An 18,548-nucleotide genomic window follows, 5' to 3' on the forward strand; every position below is an offset into this window, starting at 1 on the left:
TCTTTCCTTCCAAACCCTGCTCAAAGGCAGCCTTATTTGGCCTGCCCAAGCTAGCAATGGTTTCCATGTAATGCACATAAACACCTTGTCAGGCACCAGAGACAGGTTGGAGAGGGATGATTGATGGTAGTAGGCTTGTGAAATCACACCTGCTGTCACAGCAGATGGGAAGAAAGCCTGAATAACCTGTGGAGTCGCTGATCCTTTTGGAAACTTCACTTTTTAAAACATTATTTTAGCTGATTTTATGTATTTTTTTAAAAAAAAAGTCATCTTCACAGCCCAAACTCTAGGGGAGCAGCTAGTAGAGGCGTTTTCTTGAATGTTATTTCCATAAAATAGCAAGAAGGCTTTGCCTACCAGTGTGCAGACTCTTGTTTATCCACAGTTGGTGGGAAGGCAATTCTTTCTTTGCCAAGTAGGTGGAATGTTCAAGCAACAAGCATTTACTTACTGCTCACCGGGAGCCTAATGCTGTGCTGCATGGATGGCACCTGAACCTCCTTGGAGGTACTGTCTTTTTAGCACAGGCAGCATCTAGAAGAAGGTGAGAAGAGAAAGAAATGAACATGGCCTTGGTACCATACACATGAATAAGTCTACAGGACCCTATTCATTATCACGACCAAAAAGTAGCTAACCTGTGCTCACTCATGAAAGGCCTCTGGTGTTTCTACTTCTGGCTTATAGTCCCTGTGGACTTGGTCTCACAGTTACAGGTCACTCAGTAGCACATGTCCTTAACATTCATTCATTCACGTATGCGTCATTCAATATTGATTGAACACACACTATACTATACTTAAAGTGTTACCACTGATTTATAGAGGGTAGAAAGAATAATTAGTCATAGATCCTGTCTTCAAGGAGCTTACAAGGTAGCCAAGGAGACCAGAAAATATACAAAAAAGTGTTTTTTTTAAAAGTGCTGTAAAAGAATATATGTATACAAAATTATGTATGTTGGGCAGCTGGGTGGGTACAGTTAATAGAGCATTAGGCCTAGAATCGGGAAGACTTGAGTTCAAATCTAGACTTAGACACTTATTAGCTATGTGATCTTGGGCAAGTCACTTAAACTCTGTTTGCCTCAGTTTCCTTATCAGTAAAATGGGGATAATAATAGCATCTATTCCCCAGGGTAGTTGTGAGAATGAAATGAGATAATAATTGTAAAGCACTTAGCAATGTATCTAGCACACAGCAAGCACTATATAAATGTTAGCTATTTCATACACACACCCCCACATACACACACACACACACACACACACACACACATATATACACACATGAAATTAAGTGCCAAAGAAATGGTCTAGGTACTCATTGCCATGTCTGTAGAGGAAAGTGAAGACCCTATGATTTGGAATGGTCCAGAAATGTTCTTCCTTCATGGAGAAAGTGGGAATTTATGTTGGTTTTGAAGGTTGATTAGGAGTTGGTTAGACAGTGTTGGCAGTAAAAGGGAGTGGGGGGGGGAGGTAGTCTATTGTTATTGTTTAGTAGTTTCAATCATGCCTGACTCTTTGTGACCTCATTTGGGATTTTCTTGGCTAGAGTGGTTTGTCATTTCCTTCTCCAGTTCATTTTACAAATGAGGAAACTGAGGTAAACAGGGTTAAGTGACTGGCCCAGAGTCACACAGGCAGTAAGTATCTAAAGTCAGATTTGAACTAAGGAAGAGGTGTCTTCATGACTCAAGGCCTGGCGCTCTACCCACTATGCCACCCTTGGGTAGGGAAGCATAATTGCTGTACACCAAAGTTCAGAAGTTGAAGGGGGAATTCTTTTTTCTTAAAATAATGAAAGAAAAGGATTCTGTTGGGAGTCTTACCCTTGTAGTTTCCTGTAACTCTTTTTAAAGGTACATTTCAATCACAGCATTGGTCTCTTCCCCTAAAAGTGAATATCATTTGACTGCTTCTAGAGTAGCTATCAATAGAGGCAGAGACACTTAGGGTTTCTCTAAACTCTTGTAAGCATCTTATTACATTCATTTGCCTCCCATTTATATTGTAGTGTAATAGTGGAGGGTTGAGTGTCAAATGTTCAGGGATCCAACTCTGTAAGTAACCATGTGATTTTAGATAGCTTCTTCCTGCTCTTTAGTTTTTTCAGCTTGTCAGTCGGATGGCATAGGGGATAGAGTCTAGGCACATAGAAATCTTGTTCAAATCCTGCCTCAGACACTTAGCAACTGTGTGACCCTGGACAAGTCACTTAACTAGCCAAACCAGCATTTATTAAGCTCCTACTATGTGCCAGACACTGTGCTAACCCCTGAAAATAAAAAGAAAAGCAAAAGACAGTCCCTGCTTTCAAAGACCTTATAGTCTAATGGGGAAGACTTCCTTATCTGTAAAATGGGGATAATAACAGTATCTACTTCACAGGGTTGTCTTGAGGATCGGATGAGATATTATATTAAGCACGTTCCAACCTCAAAGCGCTGTATTAGCTATTGTGATTGTGATTGTGATTGTGATTGTGATTATTATTCAGCTATCTGGGCGGGGAACCTGCGGCCTCGAGGCCACATGTGGCCCTCTAGGTCCTCAATGAGAGTGTTGAACAAGATGATTTCTAAGTTTGGAAGTTGCAAAAATGGCAAATTCATGCTTAAGGTCAGGAAAATCTTCCTAAAAATAGTAAGTCAACAAACATTTATTGTTTACTATTTGCCAGACACTGTGCTAAGAGCTGAGGACACAAATACAAGCAAAAAGAAGACAGTTCCTGCCCTCAAGGAGTTTCCAATATAATGGGAGAGGACAATACATGAAAGAGAACTGAAAGGGAGGAGGGGGGCAGGAAGAGAAAGTGCTTGGGTCGGGACACAGGGTGGTGAAGACCAGAGACAGAGGGATGACTGATTTGGGTCTTCTCCAAGAAGAAAGTTCTGAGAAGTCATTATTTGGGTAGAGGCCCTCAGGGCCTGAGGATGGAGGAAGCTAAGGCACGGTGGGGATGGTCCAGAGAGTGTCCAGAATTAGAGCTGTCCAAAAGTGGGGTGGAATGGGTGGCCTTGAGAGGTAGTAGGTCCCATCTCCTTGGACGTCTTCGGACAGAGATGACCATTTCAAGTATGTTATAGGATTCCTTTGATTGTATTGTATAGATTGGAGAAGATGACTACTGAGCTTCCTTCTAGTTCTCAAATCCTATGATTCCTTCTAGCTATAGCACTCTATGGTTCTGTGGTTCTCTTAATCTTCTACTCTGATTTCTCAGTTACCAACTGTAGCTGTATGTTGGGTATTAATCTCCAGTTGAGATGATTCTGACCAATCACAGATATGTTTGTAAAAAATTTAAACCAAATTTTGTATTGAATTTCAAACTCAATTTAAAAATGTATTATCATTATCTCTCTGATGAAACTTCTTAAATACTTAGGGTCTTCTGCAACATGACCTTAACATTTCCAACCCTAATCACTAGAATATAAGCTCCCTGAAGGAAGGGACAATTTTGCCTTTCTTTGTGTCCTCAGCACTTAGCACAGTGCCTGGCATAATAGTAAGTGCTAAGTTAATGCTTGTTGATTGATTAATGATGATGATAGCATTTATACAGCACCTACTGTGTGCTAGGCACTTTATAAATATTACCTCATTTGATCCTCACAACAATCCTGGGAAGTAGATACTATTATTATCCCCATTTTTAAAGATGAAGGAACAGAGGTTAAGTGTTTTGCCCAGGGTCACACAGCTAGTGTTACATGTCTGAGGCTGGATTTGAACTCAGGTCCCCCTGACTCCAGGGCTGGTGCTCTATCTACTCCACCACCTAGCTGCCCCCATTATGTTTTTCTTGTCAACAAGTTGCAGCTTACTACTGCCTACATTTTACCTTTCCATTCTTTTTGGGGAAGTCATAACTTCAACTCTTTTGTGGCAGTGTTCTTCTGTGACTTGCTGTTATGTAGCATCATCAGGGGAATATTGACATTAAAAAGGTGAGCTTTAGTTTTTGGGAGAAACTTGTGTTCGTTAAAATTGCTGCAAAAGACTTCCTTCTATGAAATACTGAGCCCAGTTCTCAGTGTAGCATCTGTTCAGGACAAACAAACAAACACATAAACAAATGAATGAATGTATGCATGTATGCATGTATTTATAAATGTGTATATCTATATATATATATATAGATATACACTTAAACACATACAGTATGTGCACACATACATTGTATAGCTGTATGACTGTATTATATGTGTATATGTATGTGCATGTATAAATGAGTATGTATTTAAGTATAATTACATATATGTATGTGCATATAGGCATCAGCTAGGTGGCTCAGTGGATAGATTGTTGGGCCTGGAGTCAGGAAGACCTGAGTTCAAAACCAGCCTCAGACACTTACTAGCTATATGGCCCTGGGCAAGTCACAACCTCTGTTTGCCTTAATCCACTGGAGAAGGAAATGGCAAACCACTCCACTATCTTTGCCAAGAAAACCCTATGGACAGTATGGTCCGTGAGGTCATGAATAGTTGAACACAACTGAACAACAGAATGTGTATATGCATGTATATATATATGTATATATGTATGTGCTCACATATATACACACATATGTGTGTATTTCTATAAAATACATATACACACATGTGACAGTAACTGCCTAAAGGCAAGATGTGTTACATTTATAACCCTCTTCTAGGGTTCTAACTCTGTTAAGGGGGCTTGGGGGTATCTCTCATCTCTACCATTGGTTCAAGTCCCTACCAATTATATTACCCCAATTTTAGGGGTCCCCAGTACCTGAATTCTATTTAACCATTTAACAGTCTGATTAGCTTTTACAAAAGAATATTTACTTCAGTGGTATCACCAGAAAAACATACAAATATCCATCCCCCCCACCCTGCCAACAGCTGAGGGGGCATAATATTCCCTCATAATACCACAGTCTTTGGGAATGGAGGACTAGATTTATAACTTGATTAAGGTTCTAGATATCCTTAGTCCTATTGAGTTCCAAATCCAAAGTCCCTTTGGGCTCAGTCTTGGCACCTGGTTTCTCAGGGCTCCCTTGCTGGAGTGATAGCAACATCTGCCCTAGAATTGTAGCTCCAAGATTGTTATGACTCAAGCAGCCTCCTAGATCTGGGTCCCAGGACACCACTGTCTACTGTCTACACTAGAACTGAAAAGGACAAACAAAACAGACCAAAACCCCATTTCCCTGGGCAATAGGACCTAAAAGGGGAAGGGGAGGAGAGGAGAAAGGTAGCCCTTCAGCCCTTGGATGCCTCTTTAAAGTGAGAGTCTGTCCCAATATGACAGTTCTAAAGATGCAGCCCGTTTCCACTATGTAGCCAATGGAAAGAGGTCACTCTTACCCATGTGGTAGGGAATCATATCTTCTTCCAGGAGGACATCCCTGCCATCTCCCTAATGTGTACCTCCATTTCTGTATTAGGTGATCTGGGCATGTGCAAAGTCCAGTGTATCTATATCTACACTATATTGATATAGATACACCTATATGTAGATAAAGATATCTATATAGCTCTGTATCTATAGAGGGCTACAGTTATAGAGTTATGTAGATATGTATATAGAGATAGATATAGATTAAAATATGTAGATATACATATAAATATATATGATATATGGAAATATGTCCATATGTTTATATGGACATATAACCATATAAATATATCTAGCTATAGCAATAACTAGCGATATGCACATATACAATATACATATGTATGTATATATGTTTATATGTGTATATGAATACACATATATACACATAGGTATATGTGTAGGTGTATATATGCATATGGATGTTTACGTGTATGTGTATGTACCAATGGACCAGTCTGGACCTCTGGCACAGCAAGGTCAAGGCAGTAGGAATAGTATGTCCTAAGGACAGACAAAAAATTATTTTCCTTAGAGAAGTTTAAAAAAATTAACATGGTATTCTACGTGGAAGTTAGTTTGGAGAGTGCCTACTTAGAAATCAGCCCTTGACACTGGCGGACTCAGTTGCCCCGCATTCCTTGGGACAGTAAAATTGTTATAGTTTATGCTCATTTGAACTTGCTTTGGGCATGGCAGACGGTTCATCTCTTCATCTTTGCTGCTCCTACATATTCCTGTATTGAAACAGTAGATTCAGAATAAGCAATGGCAGCTCAGTGATTGCAAAGACAAACAGAACCAGAGTGACTTCGTTTCTGTCGTTCTGTGTCATCACTTGGAGTTTTTATTTAGGTTTAAAATTTAAAACAGTAAAACTGTGAACTGTGAGGTGTGATATTTTGGCTTGGTTAAGTGCAAATTTTAGTTCATAAATGAACTATTTTACTGAATTTGAAAATCCTGAAAGTTGAAATGTATCTTTTAAAATTGTTAATTTGTTTTAAAACCAAGGAACAGATAAAAAAATAAAACATTACATCAGTGGTATAATGGAATAGTTGCCTTTCGCAGCTGCTAAATTAATTGTACCTTTTGCAGATGTTTTTGATTTTATAAAAATTCACTTGTGAAATGGGACTTTTATGAATCTCTGCCAAACTTCTCCTTATGTTTAAGACTTTTCCTAATTTGGAACATGTTGCTTCATATGAAAGAAACTTTTTGAAATGAAAATCAGTAAAAAGTATTCTTGAATCAACTATGAGCAAAAATAGATGGACAAATATGGTTATACTATCTATTGAACATGAATATGAATAAAAGATCAGTTTTGGTGAAGTAATTGACAAATTTGCAGAATAAAAAAAGCAGAAACTATAATATTATGTGTTACTAACAGAATGTTATGTAGGTATAAGTTTTTTTCCCCTTTTCCCCTCTCTCTGACATAATTTAAAAAATATTAATTTATCTTTTTCATTATTATTTTAAAATTTTAAATTATTTTATTTAAAATTTTTGTTGACTGGCATAATTATTAGAAGTTCAATAAAAGAAAATTTTTGTCTGCACTTTACTTTTTTTTTTTTGGGTGACTTGCCCAGGGTCACACAGCTAGTAAGTATCAAGTGTCTGAGGCTGGATTTAAACTCAGGTCCTTCTGACTCCAAGGCCAAAATTCTATCCATTGTGCCACCTAGCTGCCCCTTTGTCTGCATTTTAAATGCCATTATTGTTTGTTTTGATTCATGATTGTAACTCAAAATAATTTTCTGGTATAGATAAGGTATGCAGTTAGGTGGCACAGTGGATAAAGCATTGGGCTTGGAATTAGGAAGACTCCTCTTCATGAGTTCAAATCTGGTCTCAGACACTTCCTAGCTGTGTGACCCTGGGCAAGTCACTTAATCCTGTTTGCCTCAGTTTCATCATCTGTAAAATGAGCTGGAGAAAGAAATGGCAAACCACTGTAGTATCTCTGCCAAGAAAACACCAAATGAGGTCATGGAAAGTCAGACATGACTGAAAAATGATTGAACAACAACAACATAGAGAAGGTAGGAGTTAAAAAATGATCTGCTCAGGGTATTAAATAGTATAGGTACACCAATGGTCTGGACTGGGCATTTAATTTAAAAAAAAATTTTTTTTTGTGAGGCAATTGGGGTTAAGTGACTTGCTCAGAGTCACACAGCTAGTGAGTGTTATGTGTCCAAGGCCGGATTTGAACTCAAGCCCTCCTGACCCCAAAGCCAGTGCTGTATCCACTGCGTGGACTGGGCATTTTAAATCAACCTAGTTTTTTCTGGTTCATACAGTTAGGTCTTTTTTCATAATAGTACTTATTGCCTGTGATTCCCCTCCATCTCTAGGCAATAGGTATTGTATCTCCTGATTCAGACAACATCAAAAATACATTTCCTCAATGCCTTCAAAATTGTGTCACCTGATGTGTATACCTAGCTTAGTCCATCAGCTCTTTTCCTTATTGTTATAGGATCAGAGATTTGGAGGAACAATATTCCAAAAGGCAAGAGATATAGATTTGCTACTGAGGAAATCTTACCCAGCAAAACTGAGTATAATCCCACAGGGAAAAAGACAGATCTTTGATGAAATGGAGTACTTTCCACTAATTCTGATGAAAAGACCAGGGCTGAATAAGAAATTTTAAATACAAACACAAGAGTCCAGAGAAGCCCAGATAGGCAAATTTATTTGAGCAATTGAAAGGAATAGTATGACAGATAAATAGAGAATAATTGACCAAATCGGGGTATGTGATCATAATAGAACATTATTGAGCCACAAGAAACAACAAAAAAGATGATTTCAGAGGATTCTACATAGTATGAATTGATGTAGTGAAGTGAGTGGAACCAGAAGAAAAACTTATATAAGGACAAAAATGTAGTAAAGAAGAAACTTTGAAAGACTTAAGAACTCTGATAAAAGTATTAACCAACCATGTCTACAGAGGCACAATGATGAAGCATATTGCCCATCTTCTGACAGAGATATAAGATGCAGAAAAATACATTTTTGGGCATGGCTACTGTGTTGATTTGTTTTGCTTAAGTGTGCTTATTTGTTAAAAAAAAGTTTTTTTCTCCTTTTATTTCCTATTGGTTTTCAATTCATGGGGGAGGGTGGGTTAGCAAGAGTGATGTAAAAGAAAAAAAGAGGGTCATTGAAACATTTTTAAAAAAATGTATGGAAGAGAATTTTTAAAAAATGTATTGAAGAGACCAAAAGAAAGCACAAACAAGCAGGAAAATTTAGAAATATATAGAATTTATTGTATAGCTTTTTTAAAAAAGGTAAGCAGTGTAAATTGGAGATTAAATTTCATTAATTTTTTTGTGTTCTTTTGTGTATATAAAAATGCACTTTCTTTTGGTATTTAAATTTAGAATAAAAAATTTTATTAAACAAATGAAGACTAGGATTTAAACCTGTCTTCCTATTCTGGACTCAATATTATTTCCACAGTCAGGGAAGAAATCGGTGAGCGATGCAGCTAGGTGGCATAATGGATAGAGTGCTGGGCCTGGAGTCAGGAAGATGAGTTCAAATCCAGTCTCAGATACTGTGTGACCCTGGGCAAGTCACTTAATCCTGTTTGCCTCAGTTTCCTCATCTGTAAAGTGAGCTGGAGAAAGAAATGGCAAACCACTACAGTATCTTTGCCAAGAAAACCCCAAATGGGGTCATGAAGAGTCAGACACAACTGAAATGACTAAACATCTCTCTCTTTTTTTTCTCTCTCTCTCTATAATATATATATGTAAATTATATAAATATGCATATATATAAAATATTGCTCTAGCCTCCCTTTGTGTTTTTGTTCCCCTCTGTTGGAAGGGTACTTGAAAAAGTGACATATAGAAGGCTGTGCTAGAAGTTACTTGAGATGTTGGACACCAAGCTCCCCAAAGTTATGGTGGTGGTGACTGTCATAAGGTTAGTGACAACTATGTCCTCCCTAGTATATTCTGAATCCTTTCCTATTTATTCTCTGATATGCCTGTGTCCAAGGTCATGGGGTCAGTTTCCTCATCTGCAAAATGGCAATAATAATTGTCCTAATGACCTTAATAGAGTGATTTCCGGACCTGTGATTTCATTGGTTCAGGGAGCTCTGGACAGGAACTTCTAAGAAAGCGGGTCAGCACCTTCTCTGCAATTTTGTAGTCTTTGTGAGTTTCCTAGAGCACTGAAAGATTAAGTAATTTGCCTAGGGTCATATACTAAGTATATGGCAGAAAAGAGAATTGAAACCAGGCGTTCCTGGATCAGAGGCCAGCTCTCTGTACACTATGCCAAGATCAGATGAGCTAATGCTGGCAAAGTGTTTCTTAAAATGTTGCTACTGTATAAATAAGCTGCTATTTTCATTATGGTTACTTGTATTTTTGATGCATGTGACTAAAGGGACTGAGGCTGTGTGCCGCCTCCCAAGCCACAGAAATTCCCCTTGGCTCCTGGAGTGGAGGGTCATGCCTCCCTGGGTTGGTGGTATTTATTTGCCTTCCTTTGTTGGAGTTTCTATAGAGCAGAGAGGACCTTTTGCACATGGAAACCCTTTGGCCTAGCATCTATTTCCTAACATCCTGCATTGTTGGGGAGGGGGGATTTTCCTTTGTGTCCAACCAAAATTTGCTTTTAAATATTATTGTGAGCAATCAATAAACATTTATTAAGTGTGTTCTATGTGCTAGGCACTGTACTAAATACTGGAGATACAAAAAAAGGCAAAAAATAGTCCCTGACCTCAAGCAGCTTATAATGTAATGGAGAGATAGCATGCAAACAAATATATACAAAGCAAGCTATATCCAGGATAAATAGGAAATAATGAACATAGGAAAAATGTCCCAGATCCTACCCTTTCCTATCTCTGCTTCCCATCCCACCCCCACCTCTGGCCTGGCCCAAAGGGTACCATGAAGGCATGGTATAGTGGAAAGAACTTTATAGTCATCTGATCCTTACTGCCTTTGTGAGCATGGGCCCTCAAAGTTGGACAGATGCTGTGCCTTTGGTGTCTAAAAGGCATTACAAAATAATCAGGGAAACTACATTATGTTGAAAGGAACCATAGGCAATGAAGTAATATCAAACTTTTTTTTATTTCTCAAATACATATTGAGTAAAGAACTGAGCCAAACTTATAAAAATAAGATCCCTTCCCCAATTAATAAAGGTTTCAGAATATATCAAAACTATCTATAGTTACATGAAAAAAATGTTCTAAATCACTATTGATTAGAGAAAGGAAAATTAAAATAACTCTGAGGTACCACCTCATACCTATCAGAAATGATAAATGCTTGAGGAGATGGAGGAAAAATAGGCATACTAATGAACTGCTGGTAGAATAATGAACTGTTGCAATCATTCTGGAAGACAATTTGGAACTATGCCCCAAACGCTATAAAACTGTACATACCAGCAATACCACTACTAGGTCTATATACAAAGAGATCAAAGAAGAGGAAAAGAAAAATACATAAATATTTATAGCAGTTCTTTTTGTGGTGGCAAAGAACTGGAAATTGAGGGGATGCTCATCAATTACAGAGTGGCTGAACAAGTTACGGCATGATTGTGCTATGGGAAATGATGAGGAGGGTGGTTTCAGAAAAAACATGTCAAAACCTATATGAACTGATGCAAAGTGAAGTGAGAAGAACCAGGAGATCATTGTGCACAGTAACAGCAATGATGATCAACTGTGAAAGACTTGGTTACTCTGATCAATACAATGATCCAAGACAATTCCATAAGACTCATGATGAAAAAATGCTAGGCACCCCCAAAGAGAGAACTGATCAACTCTGAGTGCAAATTGAAGTACAATTTTCTTACTTTCTTTATTTCTCTTGTTGGTTAAAAGTATGGCTAATATGGAAATATATTTTGCATGATTTCACATGTATAATGGATATCATATTGCTTACCTTCTCAGTGGGTTGGAGAGTGGGTGGGAGGGAGGGAGAGAAGTTGGAACTCAAAATGTAAAAAGAAAAGAATGTTAAAAATAAATAATAAATAGAAAATTTTTTAAAAATAAAAGCTATTGCAACCCAGTACTAGAACCAGGAAGCATGAACATCAGTAAATGTGACTTCTCAAAGCAGGAACTACAGCTGATGGGAAGCTTACCGTCATGAAATGAATTGCCCCCTCCCCAACAAAAGTCTGTTGTCTGATGATGAAAGGGAAACATTGCAGCTAGGCACCACTGAAGGACGGTCTCCTGGCTCTACACCCACTTTCCTACCCAAATTTCGAGCTCCTTGGTTCTGCTTTTTATCCCCCCCCCTTTCATTTCTCATTAGCTCTGCTAAATGGAAGCAGAACCTTGAATCTGAAGCTTCTCACCCTTGTCTTTTAGCTCTTTGTGAAAATCTAAGCTACCTTGCTTATATAGCCAGGGGATGCAGGAGCAGCTAGTTAGGGAAGATCTCTTCCTGCTATTACAAAAGCAGTGTTTTGATTCAGTGTCCCCCTTCTGTTTTCTAATGACCATCTTTGTTGAATTGGATTGAATCCTTGCTAGGACTTTATCCTACCTATTTACTTGTTAAAGATCAACAACAGGCACTTATTAAGTACTTATTAGGTGCCAGGCACTGTGCTAAGTCCTGAGGGTACAAAGGAAGGCAAAAAAGTTCCTGCTGTCTGAGGAATTCACGATCTAATTGGGGAGGGGTGGAAACAATATACAAACAATTCTGTACAAACAAGATATGTATGTATATGTATACATATAGACATACATACATATGCATACACACATATAGATATGTGCATCTGTATCTATACCTATCAATCTATCTGTCTGTGAAATTGGAGATAATCTCAGAGGGAAGGAACTAAAATTAAGGAAGACTGGGATATGTTTATTATGGAAGGTGGGACTTTATTTGAGGCCTGAAGGAAGCCAAGAGGTGAAGAGGAGGAAGGAGAGAGTTCCAGGAGTGGGGAGGGACAGGCATTGAAAATGCCCAGAGTTGGGACATGAGGTATCTTGTGAGAAAAACTGTCAAGAGACCAGGGTCATTGGATCACAGAGTTAATGGGGTGGGATTGGGGGGGAGGGGGGTAGAGGAGAGATGGAGCATGATGTGAGAAGACAGAAAAGGGGCCAGGTTAGGAAGGGCTTTAAAAATCAGATATAGGATTTTATTTTTGATTCTGGAGGCAATAGGGAGCCACTGGAGTTGATAGAATAGGGGTATGACAAGGCCTACCCCGGCAGATTCCTTCTCTAAATTCTCTTAGTCAGTCTATATCATTCTAAATAAATGGTTTGAACTTAATGAATTGTGACTTACAAAGCTACTTTGCTTTTTGTCTTCAGCACCCTGGATGAATCATTGGAAACAGGTCAGTAGTCAGTAATAGAATATTGAAGGCATGATTATTTTCTGTCTAAAAAAAGTTTCTTCTAGTCTTTTGATAGTGAAGGGGTGGAAATAGGTTACAGTAAAAATCCATTCATTCAACAAATGTATTAAATGTCTGTTGATTGGGAAATGGTTAAACAAAGTATGATAGATGAATATTACTGCTATAATGATGACTATGAAAAATATAAGAAAGGATAGGAAGATGTATATGAATTGATGCAAAATGAAGTAAACAGAATCTGCAAAGCCACACGTATTCAGACTATACATCAATGTAAATGGAAACAATAAAAAGATCAGCAACAAAAATTGAAACTGCAATTATAATGGCCTAGGTTGGTGCAGAAGAAGAGATATAAAGTTGTACAGAAGGAGAAGGGGTGGTTGGAGGTAGAACACAGCATAAACTGTTACTTGATTTATGTGTTGGTTAGTTTTGCTTAATTTTTTTTTTTCATATTTTTATTCTTTGTTCTAAGAGATGGTTCTCCGGGTCCTAAAAGGGGACAGGGAGGGAGAGGAATATACTGGGAAATAAACATTATATAAAAACAAATATAAACCAGACTGGTGCATCATAGACTTCGTGCACACCAGGACCCCTTATGCTAAAATAAAACAAAACAAAACAAAACAAAAAATCAATATAAATTCAAGTATACTGACAAACATTTACTAAATGCCTACAGTGTGCATAGTTCAATAATACATGTTGAGGACATAAGAAGTTTAGAGAAGACAGTGTTCCTGCCCTACTAGAGTTTATAGTCCAATGGAGGATCAGGTACAGTGGAAAGAAGGCTGGACTGGGAGTCTCAGGTTCAAATCCTGGTTCTACTATTTATTACCTGTGTAAAAACAAGGTTGAACTAGATCATGATCATGAAGGCCCCTTTTAGCTTTAAACCTGTGTCTTTGGAAAAATTCAGGAATAACAGTGCATGATAAGTGCATTAAAGTTGGAAAACAAAGTGTTTCCCAAGGAAGAAGGTCATTGGTGAGAGGAGATATTATCCTAGGCATGGAAGAGGTAGTATGTAAGTTGGATTTTAAGGAATAGGTAGACATAGGAAAGAATGTGAAGACAAACATAGAAAAGGGCAAGGCATAATTCTAGCTTATATTAGAACATATGAAGTATGGAGGAAGAATAATATAGGCTTAGGCTAGAAAGGACAGGTAGTACTATAGTGTAGAGGGCATTGAATGCCAGGTAAAGAAGTCATCTTTTCTTCTGACAAGCGCTCTCTCAAGTAAGAATATTTATTCCCTTGTTTCAGAATCATTCCACACTAATATAACCAAAGTCTACCCTTTATAATCAATACAGAAGGAGAAACAATATTGTTATGGCTTGGAGGAGTCTTTTCTGCTTTCAATTCCCAGGAAATTCCCTCAGGCAGATATCTCCAATCAACTCTAATCTACTCATCAGTGGTTTCCTTTCAAAAGTACTCACTTGAGGCTGAGCCAAAGCCTCATCAAGTATTTTAGGCCTGGGAAGTGGGGCAGTGGCGAGGTGGAGAGAGGAGGGCCGAAGGAAGAGAAAATGAGGGTTTAAGGAAGATGGGTGGTTGCTGATGTTTGTAAGTCTCCTTTTGAAAATCTGACTAAGCCATTAGGCAGAGGCAAAGTATTTAGAGTCTAAGGAAAAATATTTTGGATATTTTATAGCAGATTGGGGGGGGGACAGAGTAGGAGACTGTAAAATACCTTCTCCCAAACAATGACCCTGTAGTGCAGCATCGGTGTTATTGAAAGAGGACCACCCAATATATTCTATGCAGGGCATCCTTTCCAAAATATGAAAATAGAACAAATAAGGTTTTAACTTGGCCATCACTGCCTAAGTCAATAAAATTAATACACTGATTTTAAAACATTTTTAACAAAGTATTCATAAATTGGTTAGTCAAGTTAATGCCAGGGCCTCAAGATTTCTCACAGACTTGCCCCAGAGATTAGAGAATAGCTTTGAACATATTGTCAAGGATTTGGATTTTGATGATCTTAGGACACAAAGTCATATTGGCTGCCATTGCTGTCATCATCATCACCACCAGCAAACTTTTTAGTTAATTCTGAGTCTGAGGATAAGGAAGAGATAATAATATAATGTCTAAGCTCTAAATCTAACATCTTATGAATTGATTTTCTTAATACCATATAAAATAGAAATAAACTCTGGAGAGAAGAGCAAAACTAGCCACTTTTCCTGAAATAACAATCACCCAACTTGCAGACTGATTAAACTATTCCCATTTGCTGATTTTGATTTTTGTCCCTTAAAGAAACTTTTTGCTTTATTTTTGGATAACTTCTGTTACATATGGTGAGTATAATGACCTTTTCAAATCAATAAAATGCCTGACTATATGACCCTAGACAGGTTGCTTAGCCACTCAGTGTTTTCAGATAATAATATTCTCTACTTACAGGGTACTTCATATTTTTCAAAATACTTTCATATTAACTCACTTCTGCTGATTCATGTGGGAATAAGTGGTAGAATCATAAAGAAACATGGACTGAATCTCTAAAGACTCTGGTATCCTGTAAAGGTAACTGAAGGATGCTGGTATATGGTGTTGTTTCCATCTCTGACTCAAGTAGGTCACGATGTTGGTAGAAAACGGAGACTATAGGAACTGAACAGTTGACTGCATAGATAGTATCCGAGAACAGGATCTGATATTCTAGAACATGCCTTATGATTTAAAAAAAAAAAAATGGGCTCCTGGTGAGGAACAAAATGTGTCTCATAAAGATGGAGGAAAACAAAGTTAGGCAGAAGACTCATCTTTATGATCATAAGGGCTTTAAGTGATCACTGGAGAAGGCAGAGGAAGATAAGAAAAGGAGTAGGAAATAAGCATTTATTAAGCACCTACTATGACAGGCACTGTGATGAGTGTTTTTACAAATGGTCGGACAAAACTATAAGACTGGACTAATGGTAGGAAATAAAGGTATGACATAAAAGAACCACAGAAAGGTGCCTGGTAATTCTCAGATGGGGGCAACTAGGTGGTGCATTGGATAGATCACTAGGCTTGGAATCAGGAAGACTCATATTCATGAGTTCAAATCCAGCCTCAGATACTTCCTGGTTGTGTGAGCCTGGGCAAGTCAGTTAACTCTATTTGCCTCAGTTTCCTCATCTATAAAATGAGCTGGAGAAGAAAATGGCAACCCCCTCTAGTATCTTTGTCCAGAAAACCCCAAATGGGGTCACAATGAGTCAGATAAGACTGAGATAACTGAACAAAAATAGATTACTATGTAGCTTGTGTCCAGGAAAGTTTTGTAGTTGTGGTGGTGACAGTGGGATCAACTCTCCAGACATCTGCTGCAGGTCTTACTCTGCTAAATTCTAAACTTGTTTTTCTTTTTTTTTAAAATGGTAATTATTTATTTATTTTTTTGTTTTCAAAATTTACTTCCACAAGATCTTGAGTTCCAAATTTTTACCCCATCTCGTCCCTTCCCCCACCCCAAGATGGCATGCATTCTGAATACCCCTTCTCCTAGTCTGCCTTCCTTTCTATCTCTCCCCCCCTTCTCTTATCCCCTTCCCTTTCAATTTTCCTGTAGGGCAAGATGGATTTCTGTACCCGATTTCCTGTATTTCTTATTTCCCAGTTGCATGTGAAACATTTTTTTAAAATATGTGTTTTTAAAACTTTGGGTTCCAAATTTTCTCCCTTCCTCCCTCCCTACCCACCCTCATTGATAAGGCAAGCAACTAAATACAGGTTATATATGTGCAGTTATGCAAAACACTTCCATAGTAGACATGCTGTGAAAAACTAACTCTATTTCCCTTAATCCTATCCCACCCACCTATTTATTCTATTCTTTCTTTTGACCCTGTCCCTCCTCAGAAGTACTTGCTTCTGATTACTCCCTTTCCCAATCTGCCCTCCTCTCTATCATTCCCCTACTCTCTTGTCCCCTTCCCCCCCTATTTTCCCATAGGGTAAGACAGATTTCCACACCCAATTGAGTGTGTATGTTATTCCCTCTTTAAGTCAAATCCTATGAGAATAAGATTCACTCATTCTCTCTTACCTTCCCCCTTTTCCCCTCCACTGTAAGAGCCTTTTCTTTTCTGTTTTTTTTTATGGGATAATTTACCCCATTCTACCTCTCCCTTTCTCCTTCTCCTAGTATATTCCTCTCTCACTCCTTAATTTTATTCTCCAGATATGACCCCTTCATTTTCAACTCACCCTGTGCCCTCTATCTATCTATATCTATATATACATACATATAATTTTTTCCCCTCCAACTACCCTAATACTGACAAAGGTCTCATGAGTTACAAACATCATCTTTCCATGCAGGAATGTAAACAGTTCAACCTTACTAAGTCTCTTATGATTTTCTCTTTCCTGTTTACCTCTTCATGTTCCACTCGAGTCTTATATTTGAAAATCAAATTTTCTATTCAACTCTGGTCTTTTCATCAAGAATGCTTGAAAGTCCTCTATTTCACTGAATGACCATTTTTTCCCCTGCAGGATTATACTCAGTTTTGCTGGGTAGGTGATTCTTGGTTGTAATCCTATCTCCTTTGCTCTCTGGAATATTATATTCCATGCCCTGTGGTCCCTTAATGTAGAAGCAGCTAAATCTTGTGTTATCCTGATTGTGTTTCCACAATACTTGAATTGTTTCTTTCTGGCTGCTTGTAACATTTTCTCCTTGACCTGGGAAATCTGGAATTTGGCTACAATATTCCTAGGAGTTTTCCTTTGGGGATCTCTTTCAGAGGGAGATCGGTGGATTCTTTCAATTTCTATTTTGCCCTCTGGTTCTAAAATATCAGGACAGTTTTCCTTGATCATTCTTGAAAGATGATGTCTAGGCTCTTTTTTTGATCATGGCTTTCAGATAGTCCAATAATTTTTAAATTCTCTCTCCTGGCTCTATTTTCCAGGTCAGTTGTTTTTCCAATGAGATATTTCACATTGTTTTCTAATTTTTCATTCTTTTGGATTTGTTTTACAGTATCTTGATTTCTCATAAAGTCACTAGCTTCCAATTGCTCTATTCTAATTTTTAAGGAAGTATTTTCTTCAATAATCTTTTGGACTTCCTTTTCCATTTGGCCAATTTTGCTTTTTAGGGCATTCTTCTCCTCATTGGCTTTTTGGGTTAGGCTATTTTTTAAGGTGTTATTTTCTTCAGTATTTTTTTGGCTCCTTTAGCAAGCTATTGAGTTGTTTTTCATGATTTTCTTGCATCACTCTCAGTTTTCCCTCTACTTCTCTTACTTGCTTCTCAAAATCCCTTTTGAGCTCTTCCAAGGCCTGGGACTGATTCATATTTTTCTTGGAGGCTTTGGATGTAGGAGTTTTGGTTTTGTTGTCTTCTTCTGGTTGTATGTTTTGATCTTCTTTGTCACCAAAGTAAGATAATATAGTCTGATTCTTTTTGCACTGCTTACTCATGATCATGACCAATTACTTGAGTTTTAAACTCTTTGTTAAGGTAAAAGTCTGCTTCCAATGTGAAGAGTGTATTGTCCCAAGCTTCGGGGGTTTGTACAGCTGTTTTCAGAGGTTCTTCTAGGGACCTACAAATTTTCAGTTCTTCCAAGGTGGTATGATGAGGGGCGAGGTGTTTTCTCTCCACCACCACAACAAGCTCCACTGCACCAGCGTTCCTCCTTGCCCCAGGACCGCCCCTCAGAACTGTGACTCAGATCCAAGCACCGGTAAAGCAAGAGATTCCTGCC

Source organism: Vombatus ursinus, unplaced genomic scaffold (assembly GCF_900497805.2).
Source record: "Vombatus ursinus unplaced genomic scaffold, bare-nosed wombat genome assembly UNPS02001419.1, whole genome shotgun sequence".
In the NCBI taxonomy this organism is placed as follows: Eukaryota; Metazoa; Chordata; class Mammalia; order Diprotodontia; family Vombatidae; genus Vombatus; species Vombatus ursinus.